The sequence below is a fragment of the Palaemon carinicauda genome, chromosome 1, assembly GCF_036898095.1.
Source record: "Palaemon carinicauda isolate YSFRI2023 chromosome 1, ASM3689809v2, whole genome shotgun sequence".
Classification (NCBI taxonomy): domain Eukaryota; kingdom Metazoa; phylum Arthropoda; class Malacostraca; order Decapoda; family Palaemonidae; genus Palaemon; species Palaemon carinicauda.
Genome location: NC_090725.1, coordinates 278,717,258 through 278,744,592, shown reverse-complemented (window position 1 = coordinate 278,744,592; position 27,335 = coordinate 278,717,258). Strand labels below are relative to the sequence as shown.

The 27,335-nt window shown below is 48.2% G+C and overlaps 1 long non-coding RNA gene across 1 annotated transcript in view; it reads left to right on the top strand.

Annotated features, from left to right (window-relative positions):
* LOC137644882 (uncharacterized) overlaps positions 1–27,335 on the top strand; it is a 74,743-nt gene that overhangs the window by 2,139 nt on the left and 45,269 nt on the right. Inside the window, exon 2 of the long non-coding RNA XR_011045226.1 lies at positions 12,342–12,458. This is a non-coding gene — a long non-coding RNA (uncharacterized lncRNA). The remainder of the gene's footprint in view (positions 1–12,341; positions 12,459–27,335) is intronic.

Here is a 27,335-nt window from a genome sequence, read left to right as displayed (position 1 = left end):
TGAAGACAATATTATGTCATTAATGAAATAACAAATGACAATAATAACACCTCATTACTTTCATAACTTGCATTTGTAAAACATATACATGTATGCCTACACAAACATTATGATAATGGAGGTTATTCGTATTACTTAAAAAAAAATATTTATGTATTTCTTGCAATATATTTTTAACAAAATCGCAAAAATATGGCAAAAATATCTTCAAAACAAAAATGAATCATGAGTTATGAATGTAATGTAAATATTATGTTGATATTAAAACCCCATGCAAGCATGCATGAAGTAATGCAGTGTTGCCAACAGGGCGAGTTTCCCTTTCCTGAGGTGAAGTAGATTATAGTACGTATATTTAGTGCAGCTTAATTCTACGATTATCATGCCGGCTATCAAATTCATCAACAAAACAGTCTAAATCAATTCCCTCGGTACGTGCACTTTCAATGGACAGTAATGCGATATTACTCAATCTAGCACTGGTCATGGAATTTCTGAGAAATGTTTTCACTAATTTCATTTTTGAAAAACTTCTCTCACAAGAAGCACTGGTAACAGGAAGAGTGACAGATATTAACAATAGTTTGTACAAACAGTCAAATGCAGCCTTATAAGGACTAAGGAATGACAGGAATTGTGTAATGGATGTAGGCTGTATTGGCTCTTTCGTGAGTAATTTCTTCACCAGAGGGATCTCATATTGTAAATCATTTTGACTGACCTAGTATGCCATTGCATATGCCTTCAAGTCTTCTTCTAACAAGAATGTCTGTCCTCCAGGACAGAGAGCTGAAATACCACAGAAAATTGCATTTGACTCTTTGGAGAAACGACGGTCTAATTCACTAATTAAGCAGTCTAGGACTTCATAGAAAATCCTGATGTGTTGCACATGACATGGAGCAGAAGATCCTTGACCACTTGTTTCAAACACGATAAATCCATCAAGCTTACGAGGTTTCTTTACCCGTTTTCTTGTTGTTGTTGGTGTAATGCAGCATTTCCTGCAGAGTTCATTAACCTTCTCAGAGTAATGGTCATTCAAGTCAGAGTTGCGTACATTAACTAAATGTTCATGGAGTGACGAAATTAGATTTGCTGCTTTTCCTAGGTCTGCTTGTTTATCCTGTAGCTGTGTAGACACTTTATTAACTTTCCAAGAATATCTGTGAAAAATTGCAATAAGTAAACAAACTCTGCATCAATCTGGGCAAGCAAACCGCGAGCGGATACAGCTCGGGCACCAATGTCATCTTCAGAAATTTCCTTCAAAAGTCTCATTATGCATTGCAGACGGAGTAGAGCATTTTCACACGAAGTGGCCCGACACCACCACCTTGTGTCACTGAGATGCTGCAGTTCTCGTACTTGTTCTTTAGGCAACATTTCACGCTGTATCAAAATGAATTTCTCATGAACTACCGAGTTACTAGCAAAGATATAGAGTTCTTCAAGCAAACTAAAGAATTCAGCAGCTTCGGGTACATACTTTGCAACATTTATCAACACTAAATTGAGCCTGTGTCCATAGCAGTGTATATAATATGCAAAAGGAGCTTTATCACGAATTCGTTTCTGAACACCACTAATCCCTCCACTCATCACTGATGCCCCATCAAATCCTAATCCTACAAGAGAAGATTTGTAATCCAACCCCAGTTTATCCAAACTCTTCAAAATAATATCTGTGATAGAGGCAGCATCCAACAAGTCCATCTGAGTGAAAGAAATGAAGCACTCCTGAATACAATTTGCTATTTCATCATAAAATCTAATAACTAATGCCAACTGCTCTGCCTTACTAACATTCTTGGCTTCATCAGCTTGAACAGAAAAGTAATGACATGACCTAACTTTTTCTGCAATTTCTTCCTTCACCATACATGCAAGTGTGTCAATCATCTCATTCTGTATTGCAGAACAAGTGTATTTTTCATTTTTTGGACCACTTTCTACTCTATCAGCTATAATAGGATCACGTTTAGCAGTGAATCTGAGAATCTTACGAACATTTCCTGGATTCAGTTCATCATCACCTTCTCTATGTCCTCTCTGCGAAATGTCTTGTGTTACAGTCAACAGGATTATTTCACCTAATGTCTTTATGTAATGACGATTTTCAAGAACTTTCTTCTGGTATGCCTCACTTATACACTGAGCAATTGATGTTTTATCAGCTTTATTTCGTTGATAGTCCGCCCATGCAATACAAGAAGTTTTGTGGCACTGAGAGGAAATGTGCTTTTCGATGGCACCATCTTTTCCATGTGCTTTCTTCCATCGTCTAAAGCCACTCTTTATGAATGCTTCATCTGCATTGCCATATGTTGGTGGAGCAAAGTGCCTGCATGCAAAACAGAACATTGCATCTCGTTCTTTAGAATATTCAGCCCATTCATATTTGTCGAACCAAGCCCCCACAAAAGACCGAGCATGAGACTTTCCTTCACTATGCCTTGGATACTCTTTTAATCGTACCTGAATAGGATTCTCAGAAGCAGATTGAGAAATGTCAGCTGGTGCAGAATCTTCCTTTTTCTGTTTCTTTGTTGGATGATCATGTGAACTTGATCTTGCAGGATTGCCAATACTTTCACGATCACAGTCTCCCTCTGACTTCTTAGCAGGTTTATCAGATTCAAGGTTTACTGTCAATGGTGTATCACATTCACTGCGTTTTTTAATTACAAATTTATCCATGATTGTCTATAGTACAATAAAATTATCTGTGATAGTAAGTTCTGAAAAAAAAATAAATTAAATCAAATAATCACACGTAATTCACAATTAACACAACACACCTGTCACCACAGAAAAATGTGATAAAATTTGCGGTTTTGCCGACTACCGACTGGAAGAATAGAAGATGATGACAGCACGCACACACACACTGTCACACACACACACACCCACACCCACATATATATATATATATATGTGTGTGTGTGGGTGTGGGTGTGTGTGTGTGTGTATAACATGTATACAGTATAATAAATATATGCACATATAGGCCTACACTATCACTGCCAACATTCACGAATCACAAAAATTATGATACAATTAGGCCTAGACGATTTTTATTATTATAGGAATTGTTTTCTATGTAAAAATAAAATGGGGTTTTTTCAATATTAAACTTACCCGATAATCATGTAGCTGTCAACTCCGTTGCCCGACAGAATTCTATGGAGGGATACGCCAGCTATCACAATACTAGAAGGGGGTGTACTTACCAGCGCCACCTGTGGCCAGGTACTATAGTACTTCTTGTTGACACCTCCTCAATTTTTCCTCTGTCGTGCTTCCGGCAAGACGTTCTGGGATACGCTTATGTTCTTGGAGTATTTTCACGACTTTGGTGAAGTATTTCTCTTTGATTTCGGCTGTCGCTTTACTGGAAACTTCTATATTAGCTTAGTTAGCTTTTGGAATTAATTTGATTAATTATAGTGACGAAGAGAGTATGAACTCTCTTTCACCTTTAAATGGCCGACCCTTCCCTTAGACGGAAGTGTTGGTGTCTAAGAGAGTATAGACTCTCTTTCTTAATTTTGCTTAACAAAAGTTATAGATTTATTTTATATCTCTCCGTCTCTTATAGGCCTCTTCGATTAACTTCCTTTTTTTATAAACTTATTAAAATTAATTTTTATATTTGTTTATATTCGACCTTCCTAATAGTAGGCGGTCTTTTCTTGGTACCGAAGTTAATTAACATTGAGCCCGTCATTTCGGTTTTACCTGTTAACATATTATGCTATTTTAATGTCTTTGAAAGAATTTCTTTGATAGTCTAGTACTGTTTTCAAAGTTGAACTAACGTTTTGTTTTGTCTCTGCAGTTGTTGACGTTCAGAACGTTCAACTTGCGCTCTATCGTTACGATAGAGAAAGAATTTTCACGGTTTCACGTTGCAGTAAGAGTAACCGTGTCTAGCGTTTTGTTCATTCTTTCTTAACTTAATGGTTTTAATCCTAATAAAGGAACTTTTCATTTTGGGAAATATTTCAGTTTTTTTCCTTTAACAATAATATGTTTTAACGATATATATGATTGGGCTCTTCTCTCAGGTTCTAAGTCAAGAGAGAGAGAGAGAGAGAGAGATAGAGACGGAGGGAGAAAGAGGAGGATAAACGTTTCTTTCAAGCGAGTAACGTTGTTATCGTTTTTGCTCTTCTCCCTAGTCTCTTTAGGGGAAGAAGGTAAACGTTTCTAGAGTGATCTAGTGTTTAGTCTCTTTCCAGCCACTGAATTATTTATCTTTCATTAGATTTTTCTGTTACATTGTAATTCTGTTTTCGCAATTACTAACTTTTGAGAAAGGATAGAATTGCGTGTTTCAGGTACAAACCACTTAAAGTTTCGAGTTCAGTGAAATAAGTGCAAACAGAAAATCAAAGTGATAAGTGATTAGCACAAAGTGTGTCAGTGTTGTGCGTGAGGGTACTTCTGTGCGCGCCAGTCGTCCTCCCAGTCCGGGACCTCTTGCAAGCTCCCAAGCCCAGGGGAGAAGCAATGTCGAAGGACAAAAGGGTTCAGCAGGCCTTGATCGGCGCACAGAAGTATCCTCGGTGGTTGTGGGCGTGTCTTACCGAGACCGTCACTCCCACCCGCAGACGATTGAGCCCTTATTTTGCTCGTCTGCAGAAGAAATTTAGGGGAGAAAACGCTGGTCTCAGGTCTCAAGACCTCTTAAACGTAAAGTCCAGACCTATGCCAGACGTACGAAGTTAGAGTTCAACAACCCGGATGCAGTCATTGGGTTAGCTCTGACTCTCCTCAGTCATCAGTTGAATGCACTCCGCCTAAGAGGAGTAAGGTTCTGCCGCAACAGATCTCTGCTGTTAAGGCTTTACCTCAGCAGACCTTAGTGTCTGCCGACCCCAAGTTGACTCTACTGCAGTCCATGCAGTCACAACTTTCGGTCTTGATGCGTGAGTGTCGGGCTGAGAAGGTTGCGCCTCCGCCTGCGCTCGCTCCGCCTGCGCTCGCTCCGCCTGCGCTCCCTCCGCCTGCGCTCGCTCCGCCTGACCGCAGTACCACCTGCCAGGCGTACGATGTTGAGCCACGTTATGAGTTTACTGATCCCAGTGGTGTGCAGCTCCCTCCGCCTTCCTTAAGGCAACCTCAGCAATGGGAACAGGAGGCTTATACCTCTCTTCCTCCGCTTCCACTTGCTGTTCCACCAGTGAGGCAACACTCGCTTGAGGTACAACCTCTCCCATCCATGAGTCAGTCTCCTCAGCTCTCGCTGCAGCGAGCTCAACCCTCCTCAAGGCAAGCACCTTAACACCTTAGCCTTGCGCCTCAGGAGCCTCAACTTGCGAAATTTTTTACTGCGTTCTGCGCAGCCACTACCTTTTCGCTCTCAGCTCACACCGCAGGAACCTCAACTCGTTCCTCAGGAACTTGCTACTGCGCATCCGCCAACCACTCAGCAAGCGCAACCCTTGAGTTCAGCCACTCATGCCAGGAGTCAGCCTCCTCCACCCATGCGCCTACCTTCTGCTACTTCCTTTGATCAGCCTTTGCAGACTGAGCCTCAGGTGTTCCCTCAACAGAGTCTTGAAGAGGAAACCACAACTATTGTTGTTCCAGCTCGTTCTGACTCTGCTGTTCAGCATACCTTACCTCCATTTTCAAACCTTATGATAATGGAGGTTATTTGTATTACTTATAAAAATATATTTGTATTCCTTGCAATATATTTTTAACAATATCGCAAAATATGGCAAAAATATGAATCATGAGTTATGAATGTAAGGTAAATATTATGTTGATATTAAAACCCCATGCAAGCATGCATAAAGCACTCTAGCACTGGTCATGGAATTTCTGAGAAATGTTAAACGCCATGCACACGCTCTGCTTACCTTACAGCATGCTCTACATACAGCATGCTTTGCTTACAGCATGCTCTGCATACTACATGCTCTGCATACAGCATGCTCTGCATTCAGCAGGCTCTGCATACAACATGCTCTACATACAGCATGCTCTGCATACAGCATGCTCTGCATACAACATGCTCTGCATACAGCATGCTCTGCATTCAGCATGCTCTGCATACAACATGCTCTGCATACAGCATGCTCTGCATTCAGCATGCTCTGCATACAACATGCTCTACATACAGCATACTCTGCATACAACATGCTCTGCATACCTTTCCGCATGCTTCTCAGTCACACATCTTTGGTTGTTGCCAACTCACTAGACTGTCAAGCAGTTTCATAACGTTGCCTTCTAGTCTGCTGCTGTTGCACCAGTGAACCCTCACTGAGAGAACTTAGCTTTTCTAGGATATGGTCCCTGTAGATGAGAAAGTTCTTTTCTCCCTCCTTCTGATATTCCCTCGAGGACTCTGTCATTTGGAGGGAGCCTTTAGCTGCATAGCCTCCTATGGACTTTTATTTAAGCATAACATGCTTCCAGGGAAGGTAATGGTTCCACTTCAGTCGCTAATCCCGTCTGTTACCACACCGGCTCCCATAGACCTTGAGCTGTGTTGCAAGACATGCAGTCCAAGCTTAGTCCTTGTTAGAGGATTTTTTGTTTACGGAGTCAATGTGTCACGGGGAAGACGTTCAACAACCAACAGAAGTGACTTGTTGTGACGCAGTGCGGCAACCTCAGCAACCCGATAAGGAGTTGTCTGTACGACCCAGACAGTCTAGACAGATTCGGGTTGTCACTGTACTTCCTCGCTTGCCCATGATTGACAGTTCACAGACTGTGCAGCAGTACCATGATCTTGTGTCCGGCTCCGTCAGACGACTGGCTTTTAAGAGCTCCCACAAGTCGTCGCTGTCTGGAGATTTTCAAATGGACTATGGATCTGACCAAGGAACTGGGCCTCCTGGTCAATTTTGAGGAGTCTCAGCTCGTTCCATCCCAGACCATTGTCTCCTTGGGTATGGATCTTCAGAGTCGAGCTTTTCGGACTTTTCTGTCGGCCCCAAGGATCTTCCAAGCCCTAGAATGCATCCAGAGCATGCTGAGAAGGAACCGATGCTCAGTCAGGTAGTGGATGAGTCTAACAGGGACACTTTCATCGCTGGCCCTGTTCATCGTGTTAGGGAGACTCCACCTCCCCCCCCTTCAGTATCATCTAGCTGCTCACTGGATAAAGGACATGACGCTAGAGACGGTCTCAGTTCCTGTTTCCGAAGAGAGGAGGTCTTCTCTCGCGTGGTGTAAGAACAGCTTTCTTCTCAAGGAAGTCTACCTTTGGCTGTTCAGAAACACGACCGCCGTCTCCTCTCGGACGCATCAGACACGGGCTGGGGTGCGACTTTGGACGGACAAGAATGCTCGGGAACATGGAATCAGGAGCAAAGGACACTTCACATCAATTGCAAGGAGTTGTTGGCGGTTATTCTGGCCTTGATAAACTTCAAGTCCCTCCAGCTTAACAAAGTGGTGGAGGTGGACTCTGACAACACCACAGCCCTGGCTTACATCTTCAAGCAGGGAGGGACTCTTTCGTGGAAGTTGTTCTAGATCGCAAGGGACCTACTCATCTGGTCTAAAGATCGAAAGCTAACTGGTAACGAGGTTCATTCAGGGCGGTATGAATGTCATGGCAGATCACCTCAGACGGAAGGGTCAGGTCATCCCCACAGAGTGGACCCTTCTCAAGAATGTTTGCAGCAGACTTTGGGCCCTGTGGGGTCAGCCAACCATAGATCTGTTCACTACCTCGATAACCTAGAGACTCCTGTTGTATTGTTCTCCGATTCCAGACCCAGCAGCAGTTCACGTGGATGCTTTTCTGCTGGATTGGTTCCATCTCGACCTGTATGCATTCCCGCCGTTCAAGATTGTCAACAGGGTACTTCAGAAGTTCTCCTCTCACAAAGGGACACGGCTGACGTTGGTTGGCTCCGCTCTGGCCCGCGAGAGAATGGTTCTTAGAGGTACTGCAATGGCTGGTCGACATTCCCAGGACTCTTCCTCTAGGAGTGAACCTTCTGAGTCTACCTCACGTAAAGAAGGTACACCCAATCCTCCACGCTCTTCGTCTGACTGCCTTCAGACTTTCGAAAGACTCTCAAGAGCTAGGGGCTTTTCGAAGGAGGCAGCCAGAGCGATTGCCAAAGCAAGGAGAACATCCACTCTCAGAATCTATCAGTCTCAAGGGGAAGTCTTCCGTAGCTGGTACAAGACCAATGCAGTTTCCTCAACCAGTACCACTGTAACCCAGATTGCTGACTTCCTGTTATATCTAAGGAAAGTAAGATCCCTTTCAGCTCCTACGATCAAGGGTTACAGAAGTATGTTGGCAGCGGTTTTCCGCCACAGAGGCTTGGATCTTTCCACCAACAAAGATCTACAGGACCTCCCTAGGTCTTTTGAGACCTCAAAGGAACGTCGGTTGTCCACTCCAGGCTGGAATCTAGACGTGGTCCTAAGGTTCCTTATGTCATCAAGATTTGAACCTCTCCAATCAGCCTCTTTTTAGGACCTCACATTAAAAACTCTTTTCCTCGTGTGCTTGACAACAGATAAAAGAGTAAGTGAGATCCACGCCTTCAGCAGGATCATTGTTTTCACATCTGAAACGGCTACATGTTCCTTGCAGCTCGGTTTTTGCTAAACGAGCTTCCTTCACGTCCTTGGCCTAAGTCGTTCGAGATCCCAAGCCTGTCCAACTTGGTGGGGAATGATCTGAAGAGAGTACTTTGCCCAGTTAGAGCTGTTAGGTACTATCTAAAAAAGTCTTAACCTTTACAAGGACAATCAGAAGCCTTATAGTGTGCTATCAAGAAACCTTCTTTTCCAAGTTCTAAGAACTCAGTTTCTTACTATTCAGGCTTCTGATTAGAGAAACACATTCTCATCTGAAGGAAGAAGACCTTGCTTTGCTGAAGGTAAGGACACATGAAGTGGGAGCTGTGGCTACTTCAGTGGCCTTCAAACAGAGCCATTCTCTGCAGAGTGTTATGGATGCAACCTATTGGAGAAGCAAGTCAGTGTTCGCATCATTCTATCTCAAAGATGTCCAGTCTCTTTACGAGTACTGCTACACCCCGGGACCATTCGTAGCAACGAATGCAGTAGTAGGCGAGGGCTCAGCCACTACATTCCCATAATCCCATAACCTTTTAACCTTTCTCTTGAATACTTTTTATGGGTTGTACGGTCGGCTAAGAAGCCTTCCACATCCTTGTTGATTTGGCGGGTGGTCAATTCTTTCTTGAGAAGCGCCGAGGTTAAAGGTTGTGATGAGGTCCTTTAGTATGGGTTGCAGCCCTGTATACTTTAGCACCTTTGAGTTGATTCAGCCTCCCAAGAGGAACGCTGCGCTCAGTAAGGAAGACGATCTTATTAAAGGCAGAGTAACGGTTCAAGTCGACTTCCTTACCAGGTACTTATTATTTCATTGTTATTGTGGATAACTGATTATATGAAATACGGGATACTTAGCTATCCTTTAGTCTTGTACACTGGTTTTTCACCCACCCCCCTGGGTGTGAATCAGCTACATGATTATCGGGTAAGTTTAATATTGAAAAATGTTATTTTTATTAGTAAAATAAATTTTTGAATATACTTACCCGATAATCATGATTTAATCGACCCTCCCTTCCTCCCCATAGAGAACCAGTGGACCGAGGAAAAATTGAGGAGGTGTCAACAAGAAGTACTATAGTACCTGGCCACAGGTGGCGCTGGTAAGTACACCCCCTTCTAGTATTGTGATAGCTGGCGTATCCCTCCATAGAATTCTGTCGGGCAACGGAGTTGACAGCTACATGATTATCGGGTAAGTATATTCAAAAATTTATTTTACTAATAAAAATAACATAATTGTCACCGACTCACCAGCTACTTGTATTTTGGCCTATTTAGTTATTTTCTTTCAAATATGGCTAACGACAATATTTATATTTGGCTTTTGTCAGATCTGTTTGTGAAAAGGTTAACACTGGGTTGAAGGGTTAAAACTTGAGTTGGGATATAGACCTACATCATATAACAAAAAAATTAGTGTACATTGTTTGCTACTTTACACCCGCCTGTCAGATTCTTCTCATTCTTTTTCTAAGATTTCGTATAATTATTTTTTTACTCTATTTTCGTATCCGCTTCTTATGTGAAACACCCACATACTGTACATAAAGATCGAATATCTCATAGCCACTAGTCTACTCCCACTTTGTATGAGACGAAATAATGAATACCACTTATGCTCAAATGCACTTATGCACAAATAATTATGCTTTAGACACTCAATAAGACACTAATGGGGTAAAAACTGACTTGACCGGCTCACAGTCTCACAGAAACGGACTACATGTACTGATCACATCATCACATCATACATGGAAGAAACATACGCGTCTGATTCGCGTCACACAAACACAAGCGGGCGAGGAGGACGGAGGTGTAAAAAAAATTCCAATAATTTTAATCTAGCAACGTTACCATCTTTTTTTTTTTTTTTTTGTGATTACGTCTAGTTATTGTGATAGGATGGGATATTTGAGTGTATATATAGTATACTGTATAATTTATAAGGTATATATTTATATTATATATTATATTATATTATTATATATGCCTAAACTAAGCTTATTTAGAATTAGGATATGGAAACAAAAACTGGGGGGCCAAGCTGGGGGCCAGCCAAAAAACTGGGGGGGCCATGGCCCCCCCTGGCCCCCCCCTAGAATCGCCACTGTACAGGGCTCATTTGAGCAAAAATAAGACACAGTCAACAATAACAACAGACTTAGAAAAATCTGGGAGGAAGTCGAGAGTAGCGTGAGTTTGATCGTCGATATTTCGACTATTATTGATTTTCACTAAATTATCTCACTGGTATACCATTATATACATACATTCCTACATATTCTAGTAAGAATAAAATGTAATTATCAGTGATATCTTCATGCGGCCCTCTCCTAGACATTAACCACATTATCTTCCCAGGCATTTCATTTCGTTCTTAGACATGGAGAGCATAGAAAGCACGTCATCTCATGTTGCACAAGAAGTTGAAATTCCATCTTCTTGTCCTGACTGTTTCCTAACTTACAATGAATTTGTTGAAAAACTAGTGCATTTGTGCCAGAGACACAATTTAATTTTACAAAATAAAAATTGTCCTGCATGCCAAGGAAGCTTCCCAACGGCTTCACGTTTTCCTCAAAGCAGCAGCACATCTTGTTGAACCAACAGTTTAAGGTAAGCTTCATTAATTTATAAAGTATATTATAATGGTGATAGTATAACGATGTATACTGCAGTGCCATCACTTTCGATTTGGTTTGATGGATGTGTTAGGTAGTGGCTGTAAGGGGGGGGGGGGGGTCGCAGGGGCTAGGCCTAGGTACGGGTACAGGGCCCTAGGTTAGGTGGTTGTATTAGGTTCGGTAGTGTCCCGAAAATCACTGTGGCCTTAAGGGGGGGTCGCAGGGGGGGACGGAGCCCCCCCCCCCCGGTAGGCCTAGGTAGAGATACAGGGCCCCTATGCTAGGTTAGGTGGGTTTTCTTAGGTTCAGTAGTGCCCTGAAAATCACTGTGGCCTTAAGGGGGGGTCGCAGGGGGGGGCGGAGCCCCCCCCCCGGTAGGGCTAGATAGGGGTATACGGGGAGGGGTGGTGGAAGGATAAGTATTCATTTATTGCAAATATCATTTGACCCCCCCCCCCCACCCAAAACCCCGGTTCCCACCTGGTGTCCCCCATAATTGTTGGGATGAAGTAGTGTCTTTCTGCATTCTGGAACAACTTGTTGTTTTAACTCCAATTACATAGTAAATCTCTAAATCGGATGGTTTGCGGTCAAAATAAACGTTAAATTCGTTGAAACTACACTATTTCTGATGCAGCAAATATATTTTTATTCCAGTTTCCCCATAATGGATGAAACTAAATTTACCGTTTTTTTTAACCAAGGTGTATTTGAACTCGCTCGCAGGGGTGCCCCTTTAACCTGAAAAATGTTTTTTACTAGCTGATTGTTTGCAAGTATTTTGTCTGAATAGCATCATTGGTTTCAAATAATTACCAAGTAATATGTGTTGAAACTTATTTACTCAGCTAAATTTAACCTTCAGGAGGTCTTTCTCTAGAGTTCTGTTCTTTGGAGCATGCTCTCAAGGTTGCTTTGTCTTCCTTGTTTGATCTTTCCTTTTCAGAGGAAGATCCTTGATGCCCCTGGCATCCTTCATCCTGATCTTGAGAAACCTTCTAGATCTGACGAACGTCTTCAAAGACATCTTTCAGATGCAGTCTAGGCGTCATCATCATTTGAGGGAGGGAGGGAGGGAGTGAGTGAGGGAGTTATATTATATATTATCAATAAGCTTAAATGTTCCATATTCATCTACAGGTGTGAGCAGCAGTTATGTACCTGAAAATGAAACAATTGTCTGGCCCTATCAATGTAGCTTCAACAATTATAAATCATGGATAACTTCTAGATTTATTTGAGTCCCCTGAAGGAGAGGTATGGTTTATTGATTTTGCTTTGTGCCATACAGATGGCACATCTCTTATTTCTGCAGATGCTTGTGAATTGGTTTATGTTAAATAGTTTTTATATAAGTGAAGCACTAGTTAATGATGGATAAGATCTCTTACGTTATAAGGTGAATTCCTAACTCATTGGTTGAATGGATGATCTGGGACTGTCATCTAAAGGAAGCATTGTTTGTTCCCATACTAACAAACCTTCCGTTATTTATGTGGATTATCTTTCAGCGTAGCTGGAAGGTAGCCATTAGACTTTTATTGCGAGGTGGCAACCCTGCCTAACCGCTTGAATGGATTGGCTGGGGGTACCCAGTGACCTCTATATATACTCTCACAGCAGTGAGAGACGTCACTTTTTCTTTTGGCTCAGTAGAGATCGGACATGTCCTCTCTCTCCCTGACTGTCATTGGACTTTTGATTTTGCTTTCTCTTTTTCAGGTGTGCGTGTCCTCTCTATGATTGCCTTCATGCCGCGTGCGGTACTTTCATGTCTTTGTTGGAGACTGACCCGCACTCTTTGTGTCCATCGTGCTGATAGCATCACTGCAAGCAGGGTTCGCCCAGCGCAGAGTGTAGGGAGTGGCCTTCCTACCAATGGGAGAAATTTGGATGGCACAGGAAGAAGAAAGCAAAGCGCAATCTTTTCCCTCAGGGGCGAGGAAAGTGCATTCTTCTTCACGCACCCCCAAATCTCTTTCTAAAGCTCCTTCTTGCTCTTGCTGTTCCAAGGGACGATCCAGTTGGAGCGCAGAACGACTAACACCATGGCAACCCCAGGGTATTGCGGGGGGGTTGTTGCTTCCCCTGGAGGAGTAACTTCTCCAGCTGTTGGCGAGCCATTCTCCCTTTCAGATTTATTGCAGGTGTGGTTGCCCTTAGAGATTTCGGGATCCCCTTTGAAGGAGGAGCTGCTGCGTGATGCCAGGGAGGACCCTTCTACAGAGCTGCCATCATCTCACACTCTGGAAGTGTGTGAGGTCCATCTTTCGCCTTCTCCTGGCCCTTCCACTTGTAGACGAGGGGATCACTCGCGTTTGCCTCTCTGATGGCCCCCTGCTGACAACAAACCCTCTCTCCATCCTGGGACCTCATCGTCCCCTAATCTTTAACCCTTTTTTTTCTCCCTACAGGAACCCGCAGGTTGCAGGTGTATATCTTTTGAAGGTCAGCGCTCTTACCACGAGTAGTGCTAAAGGATGAGCATCGCCATCGCCTCGCTCTTCTGGAGACTCTTCCCCTGATCTAACGGATCGTAGGTTATCACGATCTGAGCACTCTTCTTCTAGAAGGCACTCACGCTTTAGAGCCTCGCGCTCACGAGATCGCAGGTCTCAAAGTTCTTCTTAGAGGCGTTTCTCTTCACGAGGATGAGTCTCGCGATTGCGTTCTACACAATCACGTGCAGAGTCTAGACCTAGGTCCAGACGCTCGCGTTCTAGATCTTTGCGATCTAGATCACGAGAACGGCGCTCGCAAGGGTGACACTCCCATTAACAATGGCGGCATTCACGCTCGCGAGGTTACCTTTCACGAGAACGATGTTCACATTTGCGAGGTCGACACTCACGTTCGCGAGATGGGCATTCGCGACGTTCACGCCGTTCTCGAACGAGAGCTAGACGCTCCCGTTCACGAACCACGGGTTCACGATCAAGGTCTAAAGACGTTTCTCGTCTCGAGGTAGAGGTAGGTGCATGCGTAGTCCATCAGCGTGCAGCCCCTCAACCAGACCTTCTTCCAAACGACCTCAGACCGGACCCGATGATGAGAATTACCATTCCTCAAAGAGGTGTCCAGCTAAACCTCCAGTGCCTCTCACTGCTTGGGGAGTCTTGACAAAGCGCTCGCCTATGCGACACTTGGAAACGCGTCCTGCTGTGACACGTTCTCCAACTAGAGTAGTTCCTACTCAGAGGCCTCCTCTGCCGACTTAGTCGGACGTAGGTGCTTCTCTGGGGCAGCAGGAAAGGGTTAGACCTTTCTCTTCTTGTGTGGCTCCAAGTGCTCCCGTTTTGAGCACTTCTGCTCGTGAATCGCGTCTATTAACGCGTGAAACTCGGGATTTTGCGTATGAATCTCGCGATTTCACAAGCAAATTGGCGATTTCCGCGAGCAATTCACTAGCAGATGTGTCAGAGCCGCGAGCAAGTGCGGTACCAATACCTTCACTACGACCCTCAGCTTCTTCCACCTTCAGCGGAAGACCGACATCCTTTCCAGAGGGTTTCAAGGAGCCTTTTACTAGGTTTGTGAACGTACCTATTAGTCCAGACCTTCCTTCGTGTCCGAAGGAACATATTCCTCTGCCTTAGAGGTTATCACCTCTGTTGACTGGAGGTCCTTCTAGAGTTCCACCCAAAGGACACTCTTCTAGGGAATTCCAGGGTTTTACCTAGAGAATCAGAGCTTCGTCCATGGGTGAATATGTTCATCTCCACCCTGCTGAAGTCTCTGAATGTGTCTTCTTCATCATCACAACGTCCGACTGTTCCGGTCAAGGCAACCCCTAGGATCCCCCAAGAACCCTCGTCGAGTTCGTCAGTTGGGAGTCAGGACCCTAGAAGGAAGTCGACGTCCTAATCCATTTGACTCTTATATGGCTAACTTACCCTTTACGCCAGTGGAGGTAAAGGATGTCATCACTAAGAGATAGAAAAGGAGGATGAGAGGCATAACACTACCTCACGCTTACATCCCTAGGACGATTAGGGACTTAGGTTCGGCCAGGGAGATCATGATCCATCCCTTCAACCCTCAAGACCTTGAGGTAGTGCCTCCAGACCAATGTCCGATTTCTGTATCTCCTCCAGAGGAGTAGCCTTCAGCTCCTACTGCTAAGGAATGTCCGGTGCGTAAAGAATCAAAGGACACTAAGATGAAGGATGCTGTGCACGGGAAACTGGAATTTCTTAGGCACAGAGACGGTCCCCTGTGGCGGGTCCTCCCAGCGATTCAGTTGACAACCCTGACCTACCCTAAACTCTGGCTGTGAGTCTAGTGGTGGACGACACCTTCGATTCTGAGGCCGAGAATCTTTCAAAGGGGGCCAGTCCGAACTATCACTTCGAGCAAGAGAGACGTGAGTTGGAGCATACCTTTTGGCAGGTCCTTGCCTGTATGAGGGCCATCAACAGGCTGTCGACTCCTGGCTGTATGAGGGCCATCAATGCGCTATCTACTCCTGGTTTCACTATCCAGGAAGGGAAGGATATGGTTCTTGATGAGATATTCAAGACCCAGAAGCCTTCCAGGTTCAGTACAGCTCTTCCCTAGTCCAAGGGGACAGCTGCCAAAAGGAAAGCTATCACCCAGATAGCTGGAACTTCTAGTTCCCTGAGGGCAGGTTCCTCCTCTTGGTCCCTTCCACTTCCTTTTGTTCTACAAAGGAAGTATTACAAGATCTATGGGGAACCACATTCCACCATGCCCCTCAACCCCTCTGTAGAGTTCCTAATGAAGGGTGTTCCGACTCAAACCCTCTCCTCTCTGAAGGCCTTCCTCTTAGCAGTCATGGTCCTGAACATAGAGAGAGGCACGAAATACGGCATGAAGCCTGCTTCATAGCTCAATCTATGGCTAGGATCCTTAGGCTTCAGGGTTCGCTCCCACGATCTTTCAAAGGAGTCGGTCAGGAAGACTATGGAGTCTCTCTTGGTGTCAGGTACCCGGACTCTTGAGTTTTTATTGCACCACGTCGTCAACCTATGGGCAAACGCCATTCTCAAGAGAAGGGATACCGTCATAGGTGCCGAAAGTGGAAGTCTCTCGGTTGAGGAATTCCACCCTTGAGGGTTCATCTCTTCATTCTGGAAAAGATAGAGAGTGCTGTAGAGCGATAGAAGAAATCGTCAAACAATTCTCTCTTCCATAGAGCCATATCGTGGCCCTATGGTAGACCTTCCTAGTCTTTCTTGTCTCAGCAAGCACCTTCTTTTTCTCACATGTCAACTTCTTAGGTCCTCCGGACCTTCTAAGGTGTCTAAGCGAGTCTTTCCATCCAAAGGCCAGAAAGGTTCCAAGTCCTTCAGAGGAAAGAAAGGAGGAAAGGGAGGTGGCCAAGGTGATCCATTACAGTAGGAATAGCATTCCTCATCACCTATCACCTGTGGGAGGATGCCTACAGTGCCGCTGGCCGAGGTGGCAGCTCCATGGGGCAGATCCCTGGACGGTCGAAGTGATCGCCCTAAGGTATCTCATCCCGTTCATTCAATCTCTCCTTCCTCTGATTCGGGATCCAGTTCATCTAAGCTTCTATGCGAAGGGATTTGTAAAGTAGCTGGCCCTCAGGGCTGAAGATCAGACCATGCTGTGGAAGGGTGCTCTCCAAGAGGCTGCGGACGGGTCCCTAGGCTTCTACAATCGAATTTTTCTAGTGAAAAAAGTGACTGGAGGCTGAAGACCAGTCATCGATCTCTCCCCTCTGAACAAGTTTGTTCAACAGACTCGGTTTAGAATGGAGACGGCAGACATGGTCATCCAAGCGGTCTGTCCAAGGGACTTCATGTGCACACTGGATCTGAAGGACGCAGAATTCCAGATCCTAATCTGTCCGTTTTCCAGGAAGTACAGTAATACCTTGAGATACGAGCTTAATGCGTTCCGGGACTGACTCGAGCTCTTATGTAAATTCACTCGTATCTCGGATCAATTTTTCCATATAAAATAGCTAAAGAAAATTAATCCGTTTCCACTCTGGAAAAACATCTATAAACAGTATTTGTTCCGTAACCGAAATACAAACCACGCTATTTACATTGGGTTTACCTTTTAGCGCAGCTGAAATGACGAGCCAATAGTTTTAACGAGGGTTAATTACCACCGCGCTAGTTAGCGGGGGGTAGGGGAAGGGTAGCTTGCTACCCCTCCCCCCCCCACACACCGGTGACTTGCCCCTCTTCACTTTTGGCTCGGCGGTGAACAGACGTGTCTGTTCATCGTCCTCGTTGACAGCCTTTAATCTTTTTTCTGCTTTTTCTTTTCTACAGCTTGTGTGTTGGTTTGAAGTTGACTTTCATTATTATATTATTATATTACAATGCGTACGTGCCCTGGTGTTGCGGGCCGCCCTTGTGGGACCTTTATGTCGGCCTTAGATACGGACCCTCACACCCTTTGCCCTCAATGTTGGGGCCGACGGTGTGACCAGGAAAACATGTGTTGTGAGTGTAGGGAGTGGTCTGCCTCCCAGTGGGAGAGGTTTGGCCGCCCGCGTAAGAAGAAGTCCAAGAGAGACCGTTCTCCTTCGGGGGTTGCCTTGAAGGAGGAAGGTTCTCGGGATTCTTCTTTCGCCGCCCAAACCTCCTCCGAAGCTCCCCCTCGACCGGCTCCTAAGGAGAGTCGTCCGAGTGGTAGCGCAGGCCCTAGTTCTGTTTCCCGACCTTGGGTGGGGGGAGAGGGCGTTGCCTCCCATAGCGGGGCAGGTTCCCCCTCCTCCTCTGGGGGAGGCCATTGGTAACTCCTTGTCTAATGATGATCTCTTACAGATTTGGGCTTCCCTGGGGCTTAAGGGCTTGCCCTCCAGGGTCGCCTTGATTGACCTTGTCTCGTTGGGGGCCGCCGTTAAGCAGTCGCCGGCGGTAGCAGAGGTAGACCCTCTGTCTATCGTCGACGTTGTGGTGGCAGAGGCCTCCGACGTGGCTGGGCAATCCTCTGCAGGTGCAGTTGAGGATGATGGTGCTGATGGCTCTCCTCCCCCTTCCGTACATCCTTCGAAGGGGGAAGTGAGTCCTACGGGCTCTTCTGCTGTTCAGCTTCCTTCTAAGGGAAGTGCATTGACTGAGACTCCCCTTCGGAGGACTGATGGTCCTGATGATCTTCCCCGTGGCCGCCTCCGCCGTAAGGCTCACCGTCCGCTGCGTCACAAGGGCCTCCCTTTCCCTTATAAGGGGGTTAAGAGGCGCCTTTTTGGATCTTCTTCCTCCGAACGGGACTCTCCTCGTCGTACTCAGCCTACAGCTCCTGCTCCTTTGGACCTCTCTGCAGACCGTTCTCCAACTCCTGCTAGATCTTCACCATCTGGGGAACTTGTCACCCAATGGGCAACGGTCCCTTCGGGGCAAAGGGATTCTTCCCTTCCACGTACAGTACTAGCGCACAGGCGCTCTCCTGCTCGTCAGCGCTCTCCTGTTCGTCAGCGCTCTCCTGTTCGTCAGCGCTCTCCTGTTTGTCAGCGCTCTCCTGATCGTCAGCTCTCTCCTGCTCGTCGGCGCTCTCCTGCTCGTCAATGCTCTCCTGCTCGTTGGCGCTCACCTATTCGCCGGCGCTCACCTATTCGCCGGCGCTCTTCTGATGTTCGCCCTCCTCGTCAGCGCTCTCCTGCTCGTCATCGCTCTTCTGAGCGTCGGCGCTCTTTTGAGGATCATCGCCCTGTGGTCTCTGACCATCCTGCAGTTCCTGTAGAACTCCCTGCGCGCCATCAGTCTCCTGAGCTCTCTCATCCTGTGTCTACGCAACAACGTTCGCGTTCTCCAGCGCGTGTGTCAAAAGCACATGTTCGCCCACGCGCCTGCGATCCTCCTGTTCCTGTTCGTGAACGTGCCGTGCCACCTGTTCCTTCACAGGATCTCACGCGTCTCCCTCCTGCTCGCCAGCGATCTCCTGCTCTCCAGCAATCACCTACGCGCCAGCGATCACCTGCTCGCCAGCGTTCACCTGCTCGCCAGCGCGCACAGGCGATTTTAGTATCGCCTATTCATCAGTGTTCTCCTACGCGTCAACGATCACCTACGCGCCGACGATCACCTGCTCGCCAGCGTTCACCTGCTCGCCAGCGCGCACAGGCGATTTTAGTATCGCCTGTTCATCAGCGTTCTCCTACGCGTCAGCGATCACCTGTTTATCGGCGATCTCCGGATCGCCCGCGTGATTTACAACCTGCGCGCACGCATTCTCCAACGCTTCGTCGACCAGAGGTTCTGAAGGGACATGGTTCGCCATCTATTAGCTCGCCATCGCGCGATCACTCACCTGCGCGTGCTGCGCACTATCGCTCGCCAACGCGTCACCATGCGACAACGCGCCATCGCCCACCTGCGCATCACCGCTCGCCAGCTCACCACCGATCGCCTGTTGATCTACATCGCCAGCGATCTTCCTCACCCACGCGGCAGCGCGTTTCCTCGCCATCGCGCCAACGCTTTCGTTCGCCGACTCGAACACGCGCTCATTCACCTGTACACCCTCGCGCCCACTCGCCTGTGCGCCCGCGCGATCATCCACCTGCGCTCCCGCGCGACCGTTCGCCCTCGCGCAACCATCGTTCGCGGCGAATTTCGCAGCCGGTGGTAGCAGCAGGAACGCGTGTTCCTAGACAACACTCGGGATCGCCTCCACCCAAACACAGGATTGTAGTGCAGGACAAGGATAATACTGAGGAGAGGTTAGTGCATCATTCTTCCCCACCTTCTTTTCAGGCAGGTACTGTGGTGTCCACTCCAAAGGATCGCCCGATCCCTTTCCCTTTAGCGAGGATTTCGGACTCTGTGTCCTTGGAGCAACAGACTTGGTTTGGTCCTCTGGCGCGGGCGTTAGTGAGGGTTATGAAGCCAGCACTCGCCGACCAGGGTAACAAACCAACGGCTGTTTCTCCTACGCTGAAGAGAAAGAGAGGAGTGGACTTCGTGGTGACTTCCCCCAGGGTGAAGTTGGTTCCCAAGAGGTCTGTCGCGAAGCCCCCTTCTCCTGCTCGAGTGCTTTCTCCTTCTTCCGTGGACGAGGCCTTTCCGTCCTCGGGTGAGTCCAGTGAAGCGGTAGTCTTCCCCTCGGCACCAAGGGGGGAGACTTCGCTTCATGGAGGAGAATCGTCTCGTGAGGAAGGGGCTCCTCGAACCTCTTTGTTGGGATCCTGTATCCCTCCCAGGAGGGAATCCAAGGACTCCAAGATCGTCCCGAAGTCATCTTCGAGGATTCGCCAGGAACCCACGGCTCCCCGGGGGAACGTCCACGCTTCACCCCAGGAAGAGATCCCTGGGACAGGAGACTTAGCTGCCAGCCCGCAGGGAGGAGATCAGCAGGAATCCGAACATGCCTTCTGGCAGGTCCTAAGCCTGATAAGGCATCTTAACGGGCTTATGGATCCAGTCATCGCCCCCTGTGAAGGCAAAGACACTATCTTAGAGGAAGTGTTTGACGTTCGGAAGGCCCCTAAATCCAGTGCGGCTCTGCCCTGGTCTCGGGGTCTGAAGAGTGCCAGAGCTAGGGCCAACGCTCAGCTTGCGATTCTTGCCTCCTCCATTCGTTCCTCTGCCGGGAACAAGCTCATCCCTCCTCCTCGTCTTCAGCAGAGGAGGTATTTCGAGATTCTGGGTGAGTCCAGCCTCGCTCTTCCTCTCCATCACTCTGTGGAGGAGCTGGCGAAGGGAGTTCCCTTTGAGAAGCTCTCTGCCCGGCAGGTATCGTTCTCGGCGGCAGAGATCCTTAGCCACGAGAAGGTCGCTAAGTGTGCTATGCAGGCCACTTCGTGGCTGGACTTTTGGCTAGGATCTCTGGGCATCCTATTGCGCTCAGAGGACTTGTCCAAGGAGACCAATAGGAAGGCCCTGGAGACCTTCTTGCTCTTGGGCACCCGCTCCATCGAGTTTTTGGCGCACCAGGTTACCACCCTGTGGGCCAACTCGGTGTTGAAGCGTCGCGATGCTGTGTCCGAGAGATTCCATCCGAAGGTCCCCGCCGTGGATGTGTGTAGGCTCCGACATGCTTCCCTTCTGGGGGAAAACCTGTTTGAGCTTCAAGACATGGAGCGAACGGCTGAGAGGTGGAGGAAATCCAGCACGGACTCCCTCCTCCATAGGGCCCTTACAGCTCGGCCCTATAAGCCTCCAGCTCCGCCGCAACAGCAGCAGCAGCCTCGTAAGGCTCCAAAGCAGGCACCGGCAGTTAAGGTGGTGGTGTCTAAGCCTCAGCCCTTTCCAGCCAAGGTCAAGAGGGGCGGTAAGTCCTCCAGGGGAGGCAAGACTCCTAGAGGTGGGGGCCGCGGCCGCAAGCCCTAGGGGTGGCAGTCCCCCTGCGTGTCCACGTGTGGGGGGATGCCTTCAGCGTTGCGTCCGCAGGTGGCAGCAACACAGGGCCGATGCTTGGACGGTCTCGGTGATCGGCCAAGGCTATCGCGTCCCGTTCACAACATCTCAACCTCCCCTGACAGCGAATCCAGTGTCGTTGAGCTCCTATGCCACGGGATCGGCAAAGGGGCTGGCCCTTCAGGCCGAAGTCGAGACCATGTTCGAGAAGGGTGCTCTCCAGGAGGTCATCGACAACTCCCCAGGCTTCTTCAGTCGACTCTTTCTTGTAAAGAAGGCTACTGGAGGCTGGAGACCTGTCATCGACCTCTCAGCTTTGAACGGGTTTTTCAAGCAAACCCGGTTCAGCATGGAGACAGCAGACACGGTCAGACTTGCGGTGAGACCACAAGACTTCATGTGCACACTGGGTCTAAAGGACGCGTACTTCCAGATCCCAATCCATCCGTCTTTCAGGAAGTACCTGAGATTCTGCCTAGACGACAAGATCTACCAGTTCAAGGTGCTGTGTTTCGGTCTCTCCACAGCTCCTCAGGTGTTCACCAGAGTGTTCACCCTGATTTCATCTTGGGCGCACAGGAACGGCATTCGTCTCCTTCGTTATCTGGACGATTGACTGATCCTAGCAGACTCGGAGTCGACCCTTCTTCGGCACCGAGACAGGCTTCTGGACCTTTGCCAGGATCTGGGGATTGTGGTAAACCTCGAGAAGTCCTCTCTGCAGCCGTCCCAACGACTGGTTTGTCTAGGCATGCTAATAGACACCAATCTCCACAAAGCCTTTCCATCAGACGACCGGATAGCAAGGCTGAGGAGGGTGGCGGAACCCTTCCTCAGGCGAGAAGAACTCCCCGCCCAATCGTGGTTGCGTCTCTTAGGTCACCTATCCTCCCTGGCTCGTCTGGTTCCAAACAGCCGCCTCCGGATGAGATCCCTTCAATGGCGGCTCAAGTCCTGGTGGAATCAAGGATCCGATTCCCCGGACATTCTGATCCCAATGGGGTCTCTGGAACAGACGGACTTGCGATGGTGGTTGGTCGACGAGAACCTGCGAAAGAGAGTGAGTCTTCTCGTCCTCCCCCCGGAATTGACTCTGTTTTCGGACGCGTCAAAAGAAGGGTGGGGGTCGCACGTTCTGAACCAGAGGGCCTCAGGCCTTTGGTCAGAATCAGAAAAGTGCCTACACATCAACCTGCTAGAATTGAAGGCCGTCTTTCTGGCTCTTCAGCAGTTCCAACGGTCCCTGGCGGGTCACTCTGTTGTGGTGATGAGCGACAACACCACGGTAGTGGCTTATATCAACAAGCAGGGAGGCACTTTTTCGCAGCAGCTATCCCATCTTGCAGTAGAGATTCTGAGGTGGACCGAAATCCACTCGATAACACTATCAGCTCGCTTCATTCCTGGCAAGAGGAATGTGCTAGCCGACAGTCTGAGCAGGGCCTCGCAGATAGTGAGTACCGAGTGGTCTTTGGATCCTCAGATAGCCAACAAAGTCTTGACTTTGTGGGGTTCCCCGACTGTGGACTTGTTCGCGACAGCTTTGAACTTCAAGCTGCCCCTGTACTGCTCCCCAGTCCCGGACCTCAAGGCACTCTGGCAAGATGCTTTCTAGCAATGGTGGGACAACATCGACGTGTATGCCTTCCCACTGTTCTCTCTGATGAGAAGGGTGCTCAACAGGACCAGACTATCGGTCAACTGTTCGATGACTTTGGTAGCTAGCTATGGCATCACGCGGAATGGTTTCCGGACCTTCTGCAGCTCCTGACGGAGCTCCCGAGGGAGCTTCCTCCACGACACGAGCTTCTCAGACAACCCCACTCCGGCGTCCCTCACAGGGCCGTAGCCTCGCTTCGGCTTCACGCCTGGAGACTATCCAGCGTCTCCTCGCGGAGAGAGGCTTTTCGCAACAGGTTGCGGAGAGAATGTCTCGGCACCTGCGAAGGTCCTCTGAGGGAGTCTACCAAGCAAAGTGGAGAGTCTTTTGTAGCTGGTGTCGTGGAAGGGGTATCTCTCCACTCGATGCCACTATTCCAGCAATAGCGGACTTCCTCGTTTATCTGCGGGGAGAAATACGCCTTTCTGTCTCGGCAGTGAAAGGCTATCGCTCAGCCTTAAGCTTGGCCTTCAGACTGAAGGGCGTGGATATTTCTTCATCGCTAGAACTCTCTTTACTCATACGTAGCTATGAGCTTACCTGCCCCCAGTCGGAAGTGAGACCTCCTCCTTGGAACGTGGTTCGAGTCCTCAGGTCTCTTAAGAGACCTCCCTTCGAACCATTACGCCAGGCCTCCGATCGCCACCTGTCTTGGAAGACGGCTTTCCTACTCGCTTTGGCTTCGGCCAAGTGGGTTAGTGAACTTCATGGTCTCTCGTACGACATCGCCCATTCAAGGGGATGGGGGGAGGTAACGTTCAGGTTCGTCCCTGAGTTTGTTGCCAAGACTCAGAATCCTGGGGTGGCGGATCCTCGCTTCGACTCTTTCAGGATCGCGAGTCTCCGTTCTGTAACAAGTGACCCAGACCAGCTGCTACTATGTCCAGTGAGGTGTCTGAGGCACTACTTGAAGAGAACGGCTGCAGTCCGTCCTCAGGTGCGAGCTTTGTTTGTGAGCACAGGCAGGACTAAGAGGAGGGTCACCAGGAACACCATCTCAGCTTGGATTCGAAGGGTTATCCACCATGCCTTGAATCCTGACCCTCCTCCGTCACGTCGCCCTCGGGCCCACGATGTCAGGGGTATTGCTACATCCCTGGCCTTCAAGAGAAACTTCTCTGTGACGCAGGTACTTCAAGCTGGGGTCTGGATGCATCAGACGACCTTCACAGCCCACTACCTGCAAGACGTGACCCACAGGAGCCTCGATACGTTTTCTATCGGCCCTGTGGTGGCTGCACAACAGCTGGTCTAACCTCAGGCTTCTTTTTGGACAAGTAGCAGTAGGTTGAGGGCGTTGTTACCCGGTCTTAGTCTGCGTGAATGAAAGAGTATGTCTGACCCTTACTTCTTTCTTCATTCTCCCCTCTTTTGGGGAAGCAGCATCCTGGTCCTCGCATAGCTGACCTCGACCTCTGCAGGTAACCCATGCTTCTTTGTGCTCCTAGTATTAAGCTTAATACTGTTGCGTCTCCCATACCCTGACGAGGTGGTATTGGGAACGTCCTATCCTAGAATTCCTATCTGAAGGTCTCAAGGTCAACTTCATAGGACGAGTCACACACTCCTCCACACACTGCTTATGTAGGCCACTCGTTCCTAGCGATGCTAGGAACTTGTGAGGTACAGGGGCTCCCTTTCTCTAGTGCTGCTCACCGAGGGATCGAGCCCCCAGGGAAGCCGAAGTCAGTAAGGCTGGGGACTTTCCACCCTTCCTAAGGGGTAAGTCACCCAATGTAAATAGCGTGGTTTGTATTTTGGTTACGGAACAAATGACAAATTCGAAGATCATTTGTATTTTTCCTAACCATACAAACCTTAGCTATTTACACATATGTGCCCGCCATCCCTGACCCCCAAGTCAAGTCCTACCTCTTAAGTGAAGTGAAGCAAGTCACCGGTGTGTGTGGGGGGGGGGAGGGGTAGCAAGCTACCCTTCCCCTACCCCCTGCTAACTAGCGCGGGGGTAATTAACCCTCGTTAAAACTATTGGCTCGTCATTTCAGCTGCGCTAAAAGGTAAACCCAATGTAAATAGCTAAGGTTTGTATGGTTAGGAAGAATACAAATTATCTTTGAATTTGTCATATTTCAGTGGAGAAATGTTTTTAATTGTTCTTATTCACAACCTATGCTCACAAAATAACAAATACCTATGTACTGGTTATGATCTGCAATAAAATGTGACATTATTATGAAGTTATACCTTTGAGACAGACGGTAGTGGCTAACGGCGGTGTGTGCAGAGGAGAGAGACTTGACGGCAACACGTTCGGTACGCTATACTTTTGTAACACTACATTATTTAACTTAAACTTTAAATTTAACTTAATTGAAATTAGCTTACTGTACCCACACTTAAATTTTAAATATTAAACTTAGCCGGTGAATATATAATAGCTGACGTCTCCGACGGCTCGACAGATTCCCAAAAACTCGCGAGCGATCGCCGTGAAGGTTGCGGGTGTGACCACCAGCGCCGACTATCGGCCAGATACCGCATATACTTGTAAACATCTCCAGTTCTTCTCTGTGGGTCTTGTCGACAAGATCGCCCTTTCCTTAAGACGGGTGAGACTGTGTTCTCCTCGTTCATCCGAAGACTTTTCGCAAAAGAAACCTTGGCGCAAGGTTTCTAGACCCTTGAAGCGAAAGTCAGTCCCTTCAGGACAGGTCCAGCGTCCTGGCTGTAGCCATTGGGACAGCTCTGACCCTTTGCAGTCGTCGGAAGACAGTTCGCCTATTAAACGCAAGCGTAACACGGGGTCCGAGGGTCGCGGTAAAGGCAATGTTTTGCCAACACAAACGTTACCGTCGTCTTGGCCCGTGCCGTCTCCCGTTGATCCGAAATGGGTTGTCCTGCGGGACATGCAGACTAAGCTTGCCTCCCTTATGGAGGAGTATGCCATTGAGCAGGTTCGCGATGATCCTTTGCTTTCGAGTCGCCGTTACGCTGAACGAGACTCTGGCCGTCAGCCGCCCAAACGAGTATTTACTCGTCCGTTTGACGTTAGTGCTGACGTTTTCTTGTACTTTGAAATGTGATGTCAGTAGTTTTTCACGTCAGTCACGTGACATGGATTCTCCCTCGCTGCAGTCTCGTGTTGACTTTCAGCCGCTACCGCAGTCTCGTGTTGACGTTCAGCCGCTGCCGCAGTCTCGTGTTGACGTTCTGCCGCCGCAGCCTCGACCTGACGTTTGCCGACCGGTTCCGTTGCCTCGACGTGACGTTGAGCGTCAATCACCGCAGTCGGAGGTTGTTTTGCCTGCTCAGTCTATGCAGTCAAGGCAGTTCCGACGTGACGTCGAGCGTCAATTAACTTCAGTTGTTGTTGTTGGTCAGTCACAAGGTTTTCAGTCCTTTCAGCAGCGGCGTGACGTCGCTTCCTCTACTGCTACTGCTGCTCCTTTGCTTGTTGACATTGTCTGTCAAGCGTTGCCACCGCGGCAGGTCTCTCCTTTTCATGAGACTCGGCAATTGTCGGACGAGGTTCCTTCAGATGAGGAAGTTGCTGATCCCCCTCCAACTGATATTCCTTTGGGGACTTTGTCAGACGGAGAGGAGCCTAAAGCTGCTCAGCCCTCTATGGACTTTAAAAAAATCATGCTGATTTTTAAGGATCTGTTTCCGGACCATTTTGTAACTGCTGCTCCTCGTTCGCCGCCGTCAGAGTTTACGCTAGGCCTAGCTGCTTCGAAGCCGTCCTTTACTAAGCTAGTGCTCTCTCGCTCTTCTAAGAGAGCTTTACGTTTGCTAGGCGACTGGTTGATCACCAGGAGGAGTTTGGGGAAGACAGCCTTTGCTTTCCCTCCTTTTAAACTGGCTTCTAGAGCGAGCGTCTGGTATGACACGGGAGAAGTTCTCGGCTTGGGAGTTCCTGCCTCTGCCCAGGGAGACTTCTCAAGCCTCGTAGACTCCCCCCGTCGCCTGGCCATGAGACGCTCTAAAGTTTACTGGTCCTCCTCGAACCTTGACCATCTCCTCAAAGGGGTTTACAGGTCTCTCTCGACCTGCAGGATGCGTACTTCCACATTCCTATACACCCGGATTCTCAACCGTATCTAAGGTTTGTATACAGGAATGTGGTGTACCAGTTCCGAGCACTGTGCTTCGGCCTCAGCCCTGCTCCTCTTGTTTTTACGAGGCTCATGAGGAATGTGGCAAAATTTCTTCATT